Below are 19,602 nucleotides of genomic sequence, written 5' to 3'. Positions count from 1 at the left end.
GATACAGATGCTGGGAGCTGGACATTGGCCAGTGTGCACTAAAATGGTGAGGCCCAAGAGCATATGCAAAGAGGCAATGACAGCATCTATTACTCCCTGCAACACCAGAATTTGTGCATAAGACTCAATACTCAGACAGAAACCAGATCTCAGAAGAGACGAGCAGCAAAAAATTAAAAAGGGTGTGTCCTGGGTCTTGCCTCTAATCTCAGGAAGAGGTTGATAGCACTGTCTCTGAATCTTAAGCCTTGCAAACTGGAGTCTTCCCTACTCACATTCCTCTGGTCAATTTAGAACAATGTGGAACATACTCCATTTATTTGCTCAGTTTATTTATTTCCTATTCTTCCTGGCTTTACATCATCGTCAGACTTGATGGTCATTCCTGTTTCCTCTTCCTTTGGTTCCACTGAACCAAATAGAGGAAAGAGGTCTGAGGATACTGGAAGTGGCCTTTTGGTGTGGAATTTAGCTTCTTAGGAAAACTGATCACACAACATTCTGATCTCCAGGAGGGCCCGCCTCAACCTGTATCATGCACATAAGGGCACGCCATAGAGAAATGGTCCCCTAGTTCCCTTCTCCATACTGTGAGTTGGCTATTTGATAGAAAGGACAAAGAGCTTACAGGAGTATCTTTGCACATTCCTCTCCTGCAGGAAGTACCTTTCGCCTTTGAGGGTCTTTCATGCTACATGGTTGAGATAGGCCAGGGCAGGGTTCTGGGAAGCCGATGGTTGACTTTGGCACCTGAGGACTTGCTCGGGTGGAGCCTTTAATGGAGGAGGGCCAAGGGTCTTGGAGGTTCCTGTGTGGCCCAGGGTCACTCTAGAGCATAACAATGTATAAAGGGATCCACGGGAAGGACCAAAATAAGAATGAAATGTGCCTATGACTGGAGTGTCACTTGTCATGGAATTCAAAGGAGAGAGGGTGAGGGAGGTATGAGAGAAGGAAGAAGGGGAAGGAAAAGAGGGAGAAAGAAAGAATGAAGTGATGGACGATAGTGTTTTCTGCTGTGCAGTCTGTCAGATGGTGTCATCTTAATTTTGAGATGACATCCCTGAAGCTCAGGGAGGTCAAGTGACTTTCCCAAGGTGACATAGCTAGTCAGTGGCAACACTGAGATTCAAACCTGCTCTGACTTACTCCCAAACCAATGTGTGTTCCACTTTGCACACCAACACAAGCATTATACTTGGCTGGAAGCTGGATGGGGTGCAGCTCTAGCAGAGGTGAGGAGAACCCAATAAATGCAGCTACCCAAGTGTTACTCACTACCTCTTCATTCACATTATAAACAATAACTGAGTAATACATAACATTTGAGAAATTACTGTGTGCTATAATACTCTGCATGCCACTTAATCTTCAGAACAGCCTGACAGCACATTAAAGAATTACTTGGGGAGCTTTTATTTTTTTGTTTTTTTATTTTTTAGGCCGTGCTGTGCGGCATGTAGGATCTTAGTTCCCTGAACAGGGATCGAACCTGTACCCCCTGCTTTGGGAGCTTGGAGTCTTAACCACTGGACCGCCAGGGAAGTCCCCTTGGGGAGCTTTTAAACATATGAACACCAGGGGGCCCCACCTTAAACTGTTGTATATTAGACTCACTTGGGGTTGGAACAGAACATTACTATATTTTAAAAGTCAGCAGATACTTGTGATGAACAACCAGGGTGAAGAACTATTGCTTAGAACAGTGGTTCCTGGACTCTAACATGCATCGGAATGCCCTGGAGGGCCGATTAAACAGACTTCTGGGCTTCACTCTCAGAATTTATGATTCAGTGAGGTAGGGACTATAATTTCATATTTTGAACAAATTTCCAAGTGACACTGACTCTGCTGGTCTGGGGACCTCCCTTTAAGAACCACTGATTTAGAACAACTTTGAGGATGGTGTTAGAGTGATTTCCACTTTACACATTAATCAACTGAGGCTTGGTGATGACCAAGCCAGAACTCGCTCTCAGGTCTGTGATCTATGCCCTTAAAAATCTATGCTCTGGGGCTTCCCTGGTGGCGCAGTGGTTGAGAGTCCGCCTGCCGATGCAGGGGACACGGGTTTGTGCCCCGGTACGGGAAGATCCCACGTGCCGCGGAGCGGCTGGGCCCGTGAGCCATGGCCGCTGAGCCTGCGCATCCGGAGCCTGTGCTCCGCGACGGGAGAGGCCACAACAGTGAGAGGCCCGCGTAGCGCAAAAAAAAAAAAAAAAAAAAGTCTATGTTCTGTTTGTCTCATCTTGTACACAAGTTGATCGGGCCTGACGTTACCAAATGCTTCACTAGAGAGCAGTTATGGATGAATCCCAGCATTGTGTAAAAGTCTGCTGCATTAAATCAGTTCCAAACTCTTGCCTGCTAGCAGTGAGGAAGAAGCATTAGAGATTATGAAGCTAATTTAACTTCATTAATCAGGATAACATTAATTGCTCCAGTCTTCTTAATGAAGGACCGCTAATGCATGCAAAACACTTCATCCAAGACAACTTCCAAGCGCCTCCTCCCGGGCCTGTGCTCAGAGACCAAACTCTTCCAGATAAATGTTCTCTCCTGAATGGACTCAGCTCTCTGTACTGCCTGCCTAGGCAGCTAGGATGTCCCTTAGAAAGTATAACTCCTGTTCCAGGTAATCCCTGGAGCAAGCCTCAGATGCCACAGTGACGGAGGGCTTTGGCCTATGTGGCACTCAGGATGGTCTCCCGGGTCCATTTAAATCCTTTGTAAATATTAGAAGGTAAAGCCAAAGAGCACCATAAGCAAAATGATTACAAATTCGGTTTCCTCCAGCATTTTTTTATTGCCATAAAGGTGAATTTCAAGACCTCAGATATCTAAGTGATTGCACTTTCAACTTTAATCAATTTACGATTTCACTTCTAAGACAGACTGAGGGCCTCCAAGATTCTTGGAGGAGGCCAGCCTTCTGTTTGTGTGCTCTCCCTCCCATATCCTCCTTCCATACAGGCTTTCTCCTTAGAATAGTGGTCTTTTCATTTAGAAAAGGGGTATGGAGCTGAGAAATACCTTGATAAGAGTATTCCCTGACTCTGCTCCTTCCTTCCATTTTGTCCTTGCTCCATGATTTTTTTTTTTTTCTTGAGAGCCATACAACCAAGAAGCTGACAATAAACACAGGAAACGGTCTTGTGTAGATTCTCTAAAAGCAGAGCCTGAAACGGACTGCTGAGCAAATGATTGAGGGGCTCTTTTCAATTTCCCTAAGAATAAGGAAATCAGGCAGGAGAGGGAAAGAGAGTGGGAGTCAAAGTGTGAGTTCAGCTGAAGTCTAACCTCAGCCTGATCCCACAAAGAGCTCTGGAGCATGAGTTATATCAGGGTATTCCTTCCTTGAAGCAAGGGGGACAGCCTTTTGTACTTTGCATCAGTCAGTGATGGGCTGTGGGTCATTGATGGGAAGGGCATAATATCCCAGGCATTTCCAAAAAGTGATTCCCAACAGACCAAGGGCAAATCTCAGGATACAGAGGCAGCTGTCTAACACTCACAGAAGCTGGTGACAGGTGCAACTGCCAGATAAAGGGGATCTGGGCACCAACGGCATCTACCATAGGAACTTTGCAGAATCAAGGTGACTCTTCCTCATGTGTATGTGTAGCAAGTGCAACTGGGAAGTAGGTGATGTTTTCCTTCTGTCGCCTTTCTTCAGGACTTGCTGGAGCCCTTGCTGGAGGGAAAGCTGTGGCTTTCCCCCTCTCTGTATTCATACCTCTGCTGTAGTCCTTAGGTATGTTAACATGTTTTATTGTCAGTGTCCGTCTCCACACTGACAGCAGGAGCTCCTTGTGAGCTGGAACCCTGACCCACTCATTTTGTATCCTGAGAAGGAGGGCAGCACCAGGCACAGGCAGGGGCCCCCTAGTTTGCTAATAGCATGACCCAAAGCTTTCCTGTCCCTCCTCTTCATTCACACCTCTCGGTTCAGTTCCATCAGGGCCACTTTCAGTGAAAGAGACAACAACCAAGACCTTAAGAATGCCCATCTCTGGAGCTTGGAAAGTGCTTAATGTAATTGCAACTGTGTAGAAATAAAATAAAGACAGATGGTCTCTGTAAACAGATGACAATGCACAGAAGGTTTAGTCATTCTTGAACTCATTTTGGTCCAAAGAAAGACCCACTTAATGGCTCTGTAAAGCAAGAGCAACAACCTGTACAGATATAAACAAGAAGGGACAGACCATTCTTCAAGGTATTAACTGGTATTTGGAGAGACAGCATTTGCTATAAGGAGTAAGAGCAGCAGAACAACTTAGGAATAGAAGCTCGTTGTGCAAAGCTGGTAATCTGTAAGGAGGCACCACCCTGGCATTATTCTGATATGTAGAAATTGGTTTTTTCAAGTATATTACAAAACAACATCCTCTAGTTAAACTAAAGATCTCCCCTTTCCATTCATAAGCATGAAGAATTATCACTGCGGTACAATATTCATAAGCAAAAAGTAACTTGCACAAAAGTGATGCAAATATTACTTCAAAAGAAGAAAAGATTGCATCAGGAGGGCAGATTAAATACGTGGTTTTGCTTAAAATCCCCCCAAAATTACCAAAAAAAAAAAAAGCAACAAAATCAAGTTCTTGATTTTGAGCAAGAAAAGCTCCATCTAGACACAGTGTTTCTAATTAAAAGATTATGTGAATGCTGGAGGGGATTCTCTCATTACGTAGCCACTTAGCCATTGTGATGTTCTCTTCTAAGATACGTGGAAGGTGGGTTTTGTGACTGAACCTAGTACCATTTTTGTGGTCTAGGAGGTCTTCATCAGAAGGTGGTTTCCCTGGACCAAAGGCAGATCCTCTCGTCCTGCCCTGGCCAGTACCACAGCAACCTCAGCAGCTAGAGCACTGTACTAGAAGGAAAACGCCCCCTAGCACTTGCGGATATCAGGGCTCTTTTGGTAGGTCTCCACTCCTGCCCACTTTTCCTGGACTCCATTCCCTTTTTGATGGTTGGTGGTGAGTAGGGGGAGGAAGCTGCAGTTTGGGGGGATTTATAAAGAGAATTGCTAACAGATATGATGGAGATGAGGTTGAGGAACTCTGAACACCTCCAACAAGCCATGGAAGGATGATTCCTGGTTTTTTTGATTGTTAGGATTCCTGGGGTTCTAACCCAAGGACTGGCCCTGGAAGGAAAGCATGTATGTCTAACACGTCCCTCAACATGTGCTCTCATTGCAGTGGCTTCTCTTGTTGCGAAGCACAGGCTCTAGGCGCGCAGGCTTCAGTAGTCATGGCTCGCGGGCTTAGGTTCTCCGCGGCATGTGGGATTCCCCGATCAGGGCTCGAACCTGTGTCCCCTGCATTGGCAGGCGGATTCTTAACCACTGCACCACCAGTGAAGTCCCTGATTAGTTTTGACATATGTGTATATCAACCTGCGAAGTTCCCTCATGCCCCTCCCACACATTCCCTACATCCCCCTCTCCCAGAGGCAACCACTATTCTGATTTCTTTCACCATAGACTACTTTGGTCTGTTCTTAGCTTCATATAAATGGATGCTTTTTTGTGTCTGGCTTTTTGCATTCAACATAATTCACTGAGATTTATCTTTGTTTCTGCATGTATCAGTAGCACGTCCTTTTTATTGCTGGGTGGTATTCCATTGTACGAAAATTCCTGTCCTTTTGAGCATGAGCATTTCTACTTTTCTTGAGTAAATATTTAGGCATGGAATTGTTGGATAATAGAACAGGTGTATGGAAATCACTTCTTGTTCCAAAAGAAAGATGGGTGTCATTGACAGTGATTTAAAACTTACTTGACATCTGAACTTCCCTGGTGGTGCAGTGGTTAAGAATCCACCTGCCAATGCAGGGGACACGAGTTTGATCCCTGGTCTGGGAAGATCCCACATACTGTGGTGCAACTAAGCACGTGCGCCACAACTACTGAGCCTGCATGCCTAAAGCCCATGCTCCGCAACAAGAGAAGCCACTGCAATGAGAAGCCCGCGCACCGCAACGAAGAGCAGCCCCCGCTGGTGGCAACTAGAGAAAGCTCCTGGGCAGCAATGAAGACCCAATGCAGCCAAAGATAAATAAATTTTTAAAAATAAATAAAAATGTTTTAAATCTTAAAAAAAAATAAAAATTACCGACATCGAAAGCCACATGTTACAGAAACCTAGCCTCTTCTCATAATCAAATTTAACTATGGGCATGAGCTGAGTTGAACTATAGCCAGCACCTCCCTGTTCAACAGGAATAGTAGCCATATAAGGAGAGCAATCAGAAATAGCTAACTACCACCTCCAGAGAGAGATTCCCTGGCTGTGGTATACCTTTAGAACATGAAGAATTAGAAAAGGGGATTGAGAGAGTAAGGTTTACTCTAGGGGATACTAGACATGGTACTCTGGCTGAAACCATTTCATGCGGCAATGTAGCTCTTTGCTGAAAGGGTTAAGGAATTTCCTGTGGTCCAGCATGCCTTGGCTATGGGCAGGGGCAGTACTGGATCATGAGGACCCTTATCTGTCAAGCCAAACAACTTGAATGTTATGTTAAGGCAACAGAAAACCATTGATGGTTTATAAACTAGAAAGTAAGAGGATCAAATTTAGGTTATAGAATGATCTTTCTTATCATGGGCTGGACAATAGATTTACAAAGGAGATGCGTTGGAGGCAGGGAGAATAGCTGAGAAGATGGCGCGGCTGGGGGCTGTCATCTACATGAGAGTCAGGAGTGTCTGAAACCAGGGTAGATGCAGTGAGGATGGGGAGGAGGAGCCTGAATCGTAGAGTGTGAAGGAGACCGAATCTCCCCTGAAAGCAGGGCTGCTGAGGCTGAGAAAAACAAGGCGGTAGGAATGACACTCTTGATTTCTGACTTGGCTATTTAAGGGGATGCAGTGCCATTTGCTGCTTCCAGAAACAAAGGAGAAACAGGGCTTTTGCAGTGATGGAGGCATAGACAGGAGCTGAGTTTTGGGCATGTTCAGTGGAGATGTGCCCTGTGGGACAACCAAGTGCAAGTGCACAGGAGACAGTTGATATTCTGGTCTTTATCTCAGTAGCAGACCAGGCTTCATGGATGTGCAACCTATACAGTCACACAGGGCCCTGTGCTCTGAAGAACCCCTTGCTGGGCATAATGTTCTGTTGCCACCATCTTGAAATTCATGATCATTTTAGAGCAAGGGACCACACATTTATATTTTGCACTGGGCCCCACAAATTCTGTAGCTGGTCCTACCCAGTATAGTGATCCATTCTGGGGATGAGTTTGTGAGTAACCAGCATACACAGCCAATGGAGTAAAGAAGAGTATACATAATTTGAAGTGAGAGGAGAAGACTCTAGGGGTGTCCCCTGAAGAAAGATATATTTAAAGGATGGGTGAAAAGAACTGTAAAAAGATATCAGAGGAGAAAGAAGCCATGGATCCCATGGACACAGCATCTAAGAAGGTGGACAAGTACAGGCACATTACAGAACCCAGAGAAAATTACAAACAGATTTTTTACTTTTTCTCAATGCTATACACTGGTCTGTATGGAGACCTCTATCAAACATGTGAGTCCCTTTTCTCTGTTTTTCCTCCCTCTTCTCTCCTATTCCCAGGACTCACCTGTCTTTTCTACACCTCTGCTCTTCCTCCGAGGAGCTTGATTGTGAAGTAGCCACATGAGGTTCTGCAACTGTGACAGCAGTTCTTGATGATGGAAACCTGGGGTGGCAGGAGAGTAAGGGGCAGGGGTGAAAGGGAAATTGTAGCTCTAGGTCATTCAGATTCTTGAGACTTGTATAACGATGCACTTGTCACTCATGCCAAAAACAAACAAAACTGCCTGGAATTGATATCTAATCATGTCCCGTCATAGCTAATATTGGTTGAATGCTTACTACATGCTGGCCACTCATCTAAGATCTTTACAATGCGGTATTTCTCTCAGCTCTCACTCAAACAGGGGAGGTACTATTAGTCCCCAAGTAAACCGCTCTGAAGCATAGAAAAAGCGATGACTTCCAAACTCTTTTTCTGAAGCCAACAAAGCTCAGATAGAAAAACCTACAAAGAGCACATGCAAGAAGGAAGGAAGGAAGGAAGCAAGGAAGGAAGCAAGCAAGGAAGGAAGGAAGGAAGGAAGGGAGGGAGGGAGGGAGGGAGGAAGGAGTAGACCTTATAATTACTTATAATCTCACTTATAAGTAGTGGCAAAATATTACAGGCAGGAAAAATTTAAGAATCATCATCACTGTTGTTATATAACAAAGACATGTAATATAACTAATATGTAATACAATTAGACAAGAGAAAGAACACGAGGTATAGATATCAGAAAGGCACAGGCAAAAATATTACTATGTGTTAATGATATAATTTCATATTGGAAAGTTTAAGAGAATCCATTGTATTTTACAAATCAATGATTATATTTTTTCCTTGAAGGCATTTTTCTTTATGATCTAGATTTCCCTTCAATTTCCTTCATTTAAGCTTTACAGTCACAGTGGCTTTTCATTGCTACAGTCGGGTCTTCTGAGCTAAACAGTGGAGGCAACAGTGAGCTCTCAGCTAAAGGGCTGCATGGCAGGAACACTGGTGACCGTGTTCAGAGGTGGGTACCTGGAGCCTGGGGTTAACTGAGCCACTCTCCCCTTTGCAAACTATTTCTGTGATTGATGGATATTTTAGATGAATCTGCATATTAGTAAAATACAGTGCTGCCACCTGTGTCCCTTTCTGTAATCAGAGCAAACAATGTATTTTCTCTGCTATGAGGAAAAAAAAAAAAGGAGAAACCATATAATAGCTTCCTTTGCTGTGATTTGAGTCATAACTGTCAACTCCCTAATACATTAAACTGTAAAGATTTTGAAGGCAATATGTGTCTCAGCTGGGAAGCCTAAAGTAGGAATAAACAGAAGGAGTGTGGGATGGAAAGGAAGGAAATAATCATGCAGACTATCTTCAACTCTCAAAAAAATTTTTTTTGAAAGTAAGCGTTGCCACAACAGGAAATATTAGAGTTATTCCAAATGCCCATTAAACATATCATCAACCTGTCTGAACAAAGCTGGGATTGCTTCCTGGGAAGCAGTAATATTTCCAAAAAGAAAAAGGAAAATATTCTTTTTGCCAGTCAATGCAAATATTGAGAAATACGAACTAATTACAAACAAAAGAGAAAAGATCATAAGAAAGATGGAAGGTATCAGGGTGCTAGTGAATTTTCCTAGTTCCTCCACTCGTTGGCTTCATGAGCCTAGAAGAGTTACTTAACCTCTCTGAACCCATGCTTTTACATTTTTAAAATGGAATTACTATGAATAATGTAGTGGTAGAATATTATTAACATGAATAAAGCAAATGAAACAAAAAGTGTACATATAGTATGCTTCTTTTGTGTGAGAGAAATAATGAAATAAGACACTAAATAAGCATCTGTTTATTTTTGCAAAAGGAAACACAAGAAGGAAAAACCAAAAACAAATGAGATAGCTTACCTAAAGGAGGTGTGTGGAAAAGGGTGGAAGGGTTGGGGGACATGAATTGACACTCCTCTGAGTATCTGGGTTTTATATAGTTTTGACTTTTGGAACCACGGTCGTGTTTTTATATAAACAAAAAGTTTAAAACTCAACAAGCGTGAGGAGGGAAACCTTAAATTGAAATACAAACAAAACCAAATGTATTTAACTATACTTCAAACAAACAACATAACCAAACTGAAAGGGAAAAGAAAAAGAACTGACCCATGTGACTTTGAACACAGTATTTTGACTATACATCCTCAGACTAAACTAAAAAAGAACTTTAAACAAACACTGAGCTCTAGTTAGTAAGAACCCAGTCCCACAGTGTGGTGTGTCAGCAATTCTAAAACAACTGTTTATACATTCTAAGACTGAGAAAATAAGTAAATATATTAAGGATGGGGAAGCTAAAATCAAATTGGTGGTTCTGGATTGGAATTGAAAATATCAGCATAAACTCATGGTTTCTAACATAGTGATAGATAGGTGATAGATGTGTGTACATTTACATGTACAAACATATATTTCCCAGCTCCGTCTACTGGGAGTCTAGAAGCTATGACACAGCAATAGCAATGAGTACATCCAATGCCCAGACTTTAGTTTCTAAATAAACTAAACATCTAATAAAAGAAACCAGAATTCCTTGGAGAACTGGCTGATTCCACGACTGGGGCTAGGAAAGTACAAGGTGAGCTTTGAACATTATGTTGTTCCAGAAAGCAAGAAAGTGCTCAAAGACTGATAGCCATGCTAAAATAACGTGAGAGCTAACTCAAAGGCACGTACTTGGCCAAATACGGGACAATCTGAGTACCAAATAGAATAATGACAGTACGTAATGGATTGGAACACACTGAATTAGAAAAGAATCCGTGAGTCTACAGTGATAGCCAAAAATAGAGACATGGGAGGGAACCTCTTCTTTACAAAAGAAGACTGGCTAATAGATGTAGAAGGAAAAATAGAATTGGGGGCTGGGGGTTGTGGAAATACCATTTTGCAACCTCACTGTAATAACTGATTCAGCCAAGAACTATGAATGGATATGAACATCATTAAGGGAAAAGTTCTTGGGAAACAGAATATTCAAATGGTTTCAAATTGTCTCCCTGCAAACTACTCAGTTGCAAAGGGAAAAAATTATTTTCACAATGGGGGATACACAGAAACTACTTTTGCTTAAGAAAGTACCTTGATCAAGTATTATATGTAAAGGAGAAGGAACAAGAGAGAGAGGCCTGCTCTCTCATTTAACACACAAAATTATAATATAGACCTTTGTCACTATGATAATACAAGACATAGGGATAAGAGATATAAGTGTTTTTCTGAAAAGATTAAACTCTATATGTAGATGATATGACTATGTGCTTATTTCAAGAGAATCAAATGAAAAACTATTTTAACCAATAAGAGAATTCAGTAAGGTAGCCAGAAACATAATCAACAATCTAAAAATGCTATCATTTTCTATACATCAGAAAATGTAATAGAGAAAAAGACTGATTCACACACACACACACAAAAACTATAACAAAAACAAATGACACTCAGAACATGTGCAAGACTCATATGAAGGAAACTATTCAATTATCCAAAAGACACAGACTATCATGACCCTGATGGGACAACTCAATAATGTAAAGTTAACTGTTCTTTCCAAATTAATCCATGATTTAAGCCAATGCAAAGCAAAATCAATGTTCATCAAAATCCTCAAAGTATTTAAGTTTTTTTAAAGTTTATCAGATGACAAAATTAGCAAAAATTACCTACGTATTTTTGAACTGCTTTATTGCTATGAAATTTACAAACATAAAGTTTACCTGTTAAAGTGCACAATTCAGTGGTTTTTAGTAAATTTATAGAGCTATGAAACCATGGGAATGTAAACTGATGCATTTTTAGACAGCAATGTGGCAACATCTATCAAGATTTTAACTTGGGATATTCTTTATTGAACAATTCAACAATTGGGAATACATTCTAGAGAAATGCTCTCACTCATGCACAAGGGTATATGTACAAGGATGCTAATTATAAGTTTGGTTCAGAAAATGGTAAACAATCCAAATACCCGCAAAAAGGGAAATATTATTCAGAAAATTGAAATCTGTCTAAAAAGGGAAAATTTTAAATAAATAAGTGAATGAATATATGAACTAACACACAAGTCTTAAAAGTAGGGAAGAGATAGGTAGATGGAAGATAGATAGGTAGCTAGGTAGATAGGGAGGGATATGCTTACTGTCTTCTCTTCCTTTAACATGATTATTGTCCCTGTAATTTCAGAAATATAAGCAACAACCAAGGGAGACAAGTAATGCAAATAATGTACTTTTTTCCTGTTGACTTATATGCCAAGGTTTCTATATTTTGAGATCCTTGGTTCATAAATCTAATTCTTTGTAAATATCTGAACTTTGTTAACTCCAGGAAGACCAGTACCTTCTTGTCTTTAACCATCTTGAAATAGAAAGAATATATTATTATTTTCACCTTAAATGAAATCAAGATGCTCTGCATTCTGAGTGAGTAATGCTGGACGAAAGCCAATGCTTTTGTGTGGTCCTTTGGTGTTTTTCATGGGTGTGTCTTTGTGTGTGTATCGTGTTTTGTGTGTGTGTCTATGAGTGTCTGTGCGTCTGTGTGTGTTTTAAAGAGGTGCTGGTTCTCACCAGTCCAGGAATTGTACAAATCCCCTGCTATCCTTCTCTTCCTGGTCCCCTCTCTCCACCCATGGCAGCTGCATTGGCATATGAATGTATTTGTTCTGTCCAAATGTCAACACTGATTGTTTTGAGCAGACATGTGTCAAACTCTATCAGGGGCAAAGGAGAAAGACTGTTCTCAGGTGACACCTACAGCCACTATCCAGGCTAGCCCCTGGTCAAAATATTTCATTCTCCCTATAAATCCGAAAAACAAGCTTTGTAAGATTACGTATCTCACTTAAAGGTTCAAAAGAGATGGCTGTTAAAACCATATGAGGAGGCTTCCGGGAAGATGGAGGAAGAGTAAGACGCGGAGATCACCTTCCTCCCCACAGATACACCAGAAATACATCTATACGTGGAATAACTCCTACAGAACACCTAGTGAACGCTGGCAGAAGACCTCAGACCTCCCAAAAGGCAAGAAACTCCCCACCTACCTGGGTAGGGCAAAAGAAAAAACAGAGACAAAAGGATAGGGACGTGATCTGCACCAGTGGGAGGGAGCTGTGAAGGAGGTTTCCACACACTAGGAAGCCCCTTCGCGGGCGGAGGCTGCGGGTGGCGGAGGGGGAAAGCTTCGGAGACGCGGAGGAGAGCACAGCAACTGGGGTGCGGAGGGGAAAGCGGAAAGATTCCCGCACAGAGGATCAGGGCCGACCGGCACTCACCAGCCCGAGAGGCTTGTCTGCTCACCCGCCGGGGCAGGCAGGGCTGGGAGCTGAGGCTTGGGCTTCGGTCGGAGCGCAGGGAGAGGACTGGGGTTGGCAGCGTGAACACATCCTGCAGGGGGTTAGTGCGCCACGGCTGGCCGGGAGGGAGTTCGGGGAAAAGTCTGGACCTGCCGAAGAGGCAAGAGACTTTTTCTTCCCTCTTTGTTTCCTGGTGCGTGAGGAGAGGGGATTCAGAGCGCTGCTTAAAGGAGCTCCAGAGACGGGCGCGAGCCGCGGCTAAAAGCGCGGACCCCAGAGACGGGCATGAGACGCTAAGGCTGCTGCTGCCCCCACCAAGAAGCCTGTGTGTGAGCACAGGTTACTATCCACACCCCGCTTCCGGGGAGCCTGTGCAGGCCTCCACTGCCAGGGTCCCGGGATCCAGGGACAACTCCCTCGGGAGAACGCACGGCGCGCCTCAGGCTGGTGCAACGTCACGCCGGCCTCTGCCGCCGCAGGCTCGCCCCGCACTCCGTGCCCCTCCCTTTCCCCGACCTGAGTGAGCCAGAGCCCCCGAATCAGCGGCTCCTTTAACCCCGTCCTGTCTGAGCGAAGAACAGACGCCCTCCGGCGGCGACTTACATGCAGAGGCGGGGCCAAATCCAAAGCTGAGCCTCAGGAGCTGTGAGAACAAAGAAGAGAAAGGGAAATCTCTCCCAGCAGCCTCAGAAGCAGCGGATTAAAGCTCCACAATCAACTTGATATACCCTGCATCTGTGGAATACTTGAATAGACAACGAATCATTCCAAATTGAGGAGGTGGCCTTTGAGAGCAAGACTGATGATTTTTTCCCCTTTTCCTCTTTTTGTGAGTGTGTATGTGTATGCTTCTGTGTGAGATTTTGTCTGTATAGCTTTGCTTCCACCATTTGTCCTAGGGTTCTATACGTCCGTTTTTTTTTCTTAATAATTACTTTTTTATTTTAATAACTTTATTATATTTTATCTTACTGTATTTTATTTTACTTTATCTTCTTTCTTTCTTTTTTCCTTCCTTCCCTCCTTCCTTCCTTCCTTGCTCCCTCCTTCCCTCCCTCCCTCCTTTCTTTGTTTCTTTGTTCTACTTCTACTAATTCTTTCTTTCTACTTTTTCTCCCTTTTATTCTGAGCCGTGTGGATGAAAGGCTTTTGGTGCTGCAGCCAGGAGTCAGTGCTGTGCCTCTGAGGTGGGAGAGCCAACTTCAGGACACTGGTCCACAAGAGACCTCCCAGCTCCACATAATATCAAACAGTGAAAATCTCCCAGAGATCTCCATCTCAACACCAGCACCCAGCTTCACTCAACGATCAGCAAGCTACAGTGCTGGACATCCTATGCCAAACAACTAGCAAGACAGGAACACAACCCCACCATTAGCAGAGAGGCTGCCTAAAATCATAATAAGTCCAGAGACACCCCAAAACACACCACCAGACGTGGACCTGCCCACCAGAAAGACAAGATCCAGCCTCATCCACCAGAACACAGGCACTAGTCCCCTCCACCAGGAAGCCTACACAACCCACTGAACCAACTGTAGCCACTGGGGACAGACACCAAAAATAAGGGGAACTACGAACCTGCAGCCTGCAAAAAGGAGACCCCAAACACAGTAAGATAAGCAAAATGAGAAGACAGAAAAACACGCAGCAGATGAAGGAGCAAGGTAAAAACCCACCAGGCCTAACAAATGAAGAGGAAATAGGCAGTCTACCTGAAAAAGAATTCAGAATAATGATAATAAAGATGATCCAAAATCTTGGAAATAGAATGGACAAAGTGCAAGAAACATTTAACAAGGACCTAGAAGAACTAAAGATGAAACAAACAACGATGAACAACACAATAAATGAAATGAAAAATACTCTAGATGGGATCAATAGCAGAATAACTGAGGCAGAAGAACGGATAAGTGACCTGGAAGATAAAATAGTGGAAATAACTACTGCAGAGCAGAATAAAGAAAAAAGAATGAAAAGAACTGAGGACAGTCTCAGAGACCTCTGGGACAACACTAAACGCACCAACATTCGAATTATAGGGGTTCCAGAAGAAGAAGAGAAAAAGAAAGGGACTGAGAAAATATTTGAAGAGATTATAGTTGAAAACTTCCCTAATATGGGAAAGGAAATAGTTAATCAAGTCCAGGAAGCACAGAGAGTCCCATACAGGATAAATCCAAGGAGAAACACGCCAAGACACATATTAATCAAACTATCAAAAATTAAATACAAAGAAAACATATTAAAAGCAGCAAGGGAAAAACAACAAGTAACACACAAGGGAATCCCCATAAGGTAAACAGCTGATCTTTCAGCAGAAACTCTGCAAGCCAGAAGGGAGTGGCAAGACATATTTAAAGTGATGAAGGAGAAAAACCTACAACCAAGATTACTCTACCCAGCAAGGATCTCATTCAGATTTGATGGAGAAATTAAAACCTTTACAGACAAGCAAAAGCTGAGAGAGTTCAGCACCACCAAACCAGCTTTACAACAACTGCTAAAGGAACTTCTCTAGAGAAGAAACACAAGAGAAGGAAAAAACCTACAATAATGAACCCAAAACAATTAAGAAAATGGGAATAGGAACATACATATTGATAATTACCTTAAATGTAAATGGACTAAATGCTCCCACCAAAAGACACATATTGGCTGAATGGATACAAAAACAAGACCCATATATTTGCTGTCTACAAGAGACCCACTTCAGACCTAGAGACACATACAGACTGAAAGTAAGGGGATGGAAAAAGATATTCCATGCAAATGGAAACCAAAAGAAAGCTGGAGTAGCAATTCTCATATCAGACAAAATAGACTTTAAAATAAAGACTATTAGAAGAGACAAAGAAGGACACTACATAATGATCAAGGGATCGATCCAAGAAGAAGATATAACAATTATAAATATTTATGCACCCAACATAGGAGCACCTCAATACATAAGGCAAATACTAACAGCCATAAAAGGGGAAATCGACAGTAACACATTCATAGTAGGGGACTTTAACACCCTACTTTCACTGATGGACAGATCATCCAAAATGAAAATAAATAAAGAAACACAAGCTTTAAATGATATATTAAACAAGATGGACTTAATTGATATTTATAGGACATTCCATCCAAAAACAACAGAATACACATTTTTCTCAAGTGCTCATGGAACATTCTCCAGGATAGATCATATCTTGGGTCACAAGCCAAGCCTTGGTAAATTTAAGAAAATTGAAATTGTTTCAAGTATCTTTTCCGACCACAACGCTGTGAGACTAGATATCAATTACAGGAAAAGATCTGTAAAAAATACAAACACATGGAGGCTAAACAATACACTACTTAATAACGAAGTGATCACTGAAGAAATCAAAGAGGAAATTAAAAAAATACCTAGAAACAAATGACAATGGTGACACGACGACCCAAAATCTATGGGATGCAGCAAAAGCAGTTCTAAGAGGGAAGTTTATAGCAATACAATCCTACCTTAAGAAACAGGAAACATCTCGAATAAACAACCTAACCTTGCATCTAAAGCAATTAGAGAAAGAAGAACAAAAAAACCCCAAAGTTAGCAGAAGGAAAGAAATCATAAAAATCAGATCAGAAATAAATGAAAAAGAAATGAAGGAAACGATAGCAAAGATCAATAGAACTAAAAGCTGGTTCTTTGAGAAGATAAACAAAATTGATAAACCATTAGCCAGTCTCATCAAGAAGAAAAGGGAGAAGACTCAAATCAATAGAATTAGAAATGAAAAAGGAGAAATAACAACTGACACTGCAGAAATACAAAAGTTCATGAAAGATTACTACAAGCAACTCTATGCCAGTAAAATGGACAACCTGGAAGAAAGGGACAAATTCTTACAAATGCATAACCTGCCAAAACTGAATCAGGAAGAAATAGAAAATATAAACAGACCAATCACAAGCACTGAAATTGAAACTGTGATTAAAAATCTTCCAACAAACAAAAGCCCAGGACCAGATGGCTTCACAGGCGAATTCTATCAAACATTTAGAAAAGAGCTAACACGTATCCTTCTCAAACTCTTCCAAAATATAGCAGAGGGAGGAACACTCCCAAACTCATTCTACGAGGCCACCATCACCTTGATACCAAAACCAGAAAAGGATGTCACAAAGAAAGAAAACTACAGGCCAATATCACTGATGAACATAGATGCAAAAATCCTCAACAAAATACTAGCAAACAGAATCCAACAGCACAATAAAAGGATCATACAACATGATCAAGTGGGGTTTATTCCAGGAATGCAAGGAGTCTTCAATATATGCAAAACATTCGATGTGATAAACCATATTAACAAATTGAAGGAGAAAAACCATATGATCATCTCAATAGATGCAGAGAAAGCTTTTGACAAAATTCAACACCCATTTATGATAAAAACCCTGCAGAAAGTAGGCATAGAGGGAACTTTCCTCAACATAATAAAGGCCATATATGACAAACCCACAGCCAACATCGTCCTCAATGGTGAAAAACTGAAAGCATTTCCACTAAGATCAGGAACAAGACAAGGTTGCCCACTCTCACCACTCTTATTCAACATAGTTTTGGAAGTTTGAGCCACAGCAATCAGAGAAGAAAAGGAAATAAAAGGAATCCAAATCGGAAAAGAAGAAGTAAAGCTGTCACTGTTTGCAGATGACATGATACTATACATAGAGAATCCTAAAGATGCTACCAGAAAACTACTAGAGCTAATCAATGAATTTGGTAAAGTAGCAGGATACAAAATTAATGCACAGAAATCTCTGGCATTCCTTTATACTAATGACGAAAAATCTGAAAGAGAAATTAAGGAAACACTCCCATTTACCATTGCAACAAAAAGAATAAAATACCTAGGAATAAACCTACCTAAGGAGACAAAAGACCTGTATGCAGAAGACTATAAGACACTGATGAAAGACATTAATGACGATACAGAGAGATGGAGAGATATACCATGTTCTTGGATTAGAAGAATCAACATTGTGAAAATGACTCTACTACCCAAAGCAATCTACAGATTCAATGCAATCCCTATCAAATTACAACTGGTAGTTTTCCTAGAACTAGAACAAAAAATTTCACAATTTGTATGGAAACACAAAAAACCCCGAATAGCCAAAGCAATCTTGAAAACGAAAAATGGAGCTGGAGGAATCAGGCTCCCTGACTTCAGACTATACTACAAAGCTACAGTAATCAAGACAGTATGGTACTGGCACAAAAACAGAAAGATAGATCAATGGAACAGGATACAAAGCCCAGAGATAAACCCACGCACATATGGGCACCTTATCTTTGATAAAGGAGGCAGGAATGTACAGTGGAGATAGGATAGACTCTTCAATAAGTGGTGCTGGGAAAACTGGACCGGTACATGTAAAAGTATGAGATTAGATCACTCCCTAACACCATACACAAAAATAAGCTCAAAATGGATTAAAGACCTAAATGTAAGGCCAGAAACTATCAAACTCTTAGAGGAAAACATAGGCAGAACACTCTATGACATAAATCACAGCAAGATCCTTTCTGACCCACCTCCCAGGAAATGGAAATAAAAACAAAAATAAACAAATGGGACCTAATGAAACTTCAAAGCTTTTGCACAGCAAAGGAAACCATAAACAAGACCAAAAGAGAACCCTCAGAATGGGAGAACATATTTGCAAATGAAGCAACTGACAAAGGATTACTTTCCAAAATTTACAAGCAGCTCATGCAGCTCAATAACAAAAAAAAAACAACCCAATCCAAAAATGGGCAGAAGACTTAAATAGACATTTCTCCAAAGAAGATATACAGACTGCCAACAAACACATGAAAGAATGCTCAACTTCATTAATCATTGGAGAAATGCAAATCAAAACTACAATGAAATATCATCTCACACCAGTCAGAATGGCCATCATCAAAATATCTAGAAACAATAAATGCTGGAGAGGGTGTGGAGAAAAGGGAACCCTCTTGCACTGTTGGTGGGAATGTAAATTGATACAACCACTATGGAGAACAGTATGGAGGTTCCTTAAAAAACTACAAATAGAACTACCATATGACCCAGCAATCCCACTACTGGGCATATACCCTGAGAAAACCATAATTCAAAAAGAGGCATGTACCAAAATGTTCATTGCAGCTCTATTTACAGTAGCCCGGAGATGGAAACAACCTAAGTGTCCATCATCGGATGAATGGATAAAGAAGAAGTGGCACATATATACAATGGAATATTACTCAGCCATAAAAAGAAATGAAATTGAGCTATTTGTAATGAGGTGGATAGACCTAGAGTCTGTCATACAGAGTGAAGTCAGTCAGAAAGGAAAAGACAAATACCGTATGCTAACACATATATATGGAATTTAAGGGGAAAAAATGTCATGAAGAACCTACGGGTAAGACAGTAATAAAGACATAGACCTACTAGAGAATGGACTTGAGGATATGGGGAGGGGGAAGGGTAAGCTGTGACAAAGCGAGAGAGAGGCATGGACATATATACACTACCAAACGTAAGGTAGATAGCTAGTGGGAAGCAGCCGCATAGCACAGGCAGATAAGCTCAGTGCTTTGTGACCGCCTGGAGGGGTGGGATAGGGAGGGTGGGAGGGAGGGAGATGTAAGAGGGAAGAGATATGGGAACATAT

At 41.6% G+C, this 19,602-nt stretch overlaps 1 long non-coding RNA gene across 1 annotated transcript in view; it reads right to left on the bottom strand.

Annotated features, from left to right (window-relative positions):
* Window positions 1-7,574: 7,574 nt before the first annotated feature.
* The window catches only part of LOC132432214 (uncharacterized), a 41,101-nt gene continuing 29,073 nt past the window's right edge, over window positions 7,575-19,602 (bottom strand). The window contains exon 4 of the long non-coding RNA XR_009520862.1: window positions 7,575-7,704. This is a non-coding gene — a long non-coding RNA (uncharacterized lncRNA). The remainder of the gene's footprint in view (window positions 7,705-19,602) is intronic.

This window comes from Delphinus delphis, chromosome 10, assembly GCF_949987515.2.
Source record: "Delphinus delphis chromosome 10, mDelDel1.2, whole genome shotgun sequence".
Lineage (NCBI taxonomy): Eukaryota > Metazoa > Chordata > Mammalia > Artiodactyla > Delphinidae > Delphinus > Delphinus delphis.
This window is presented reverse-complemented; position numbering and strand designations above follow the sequence as displayed.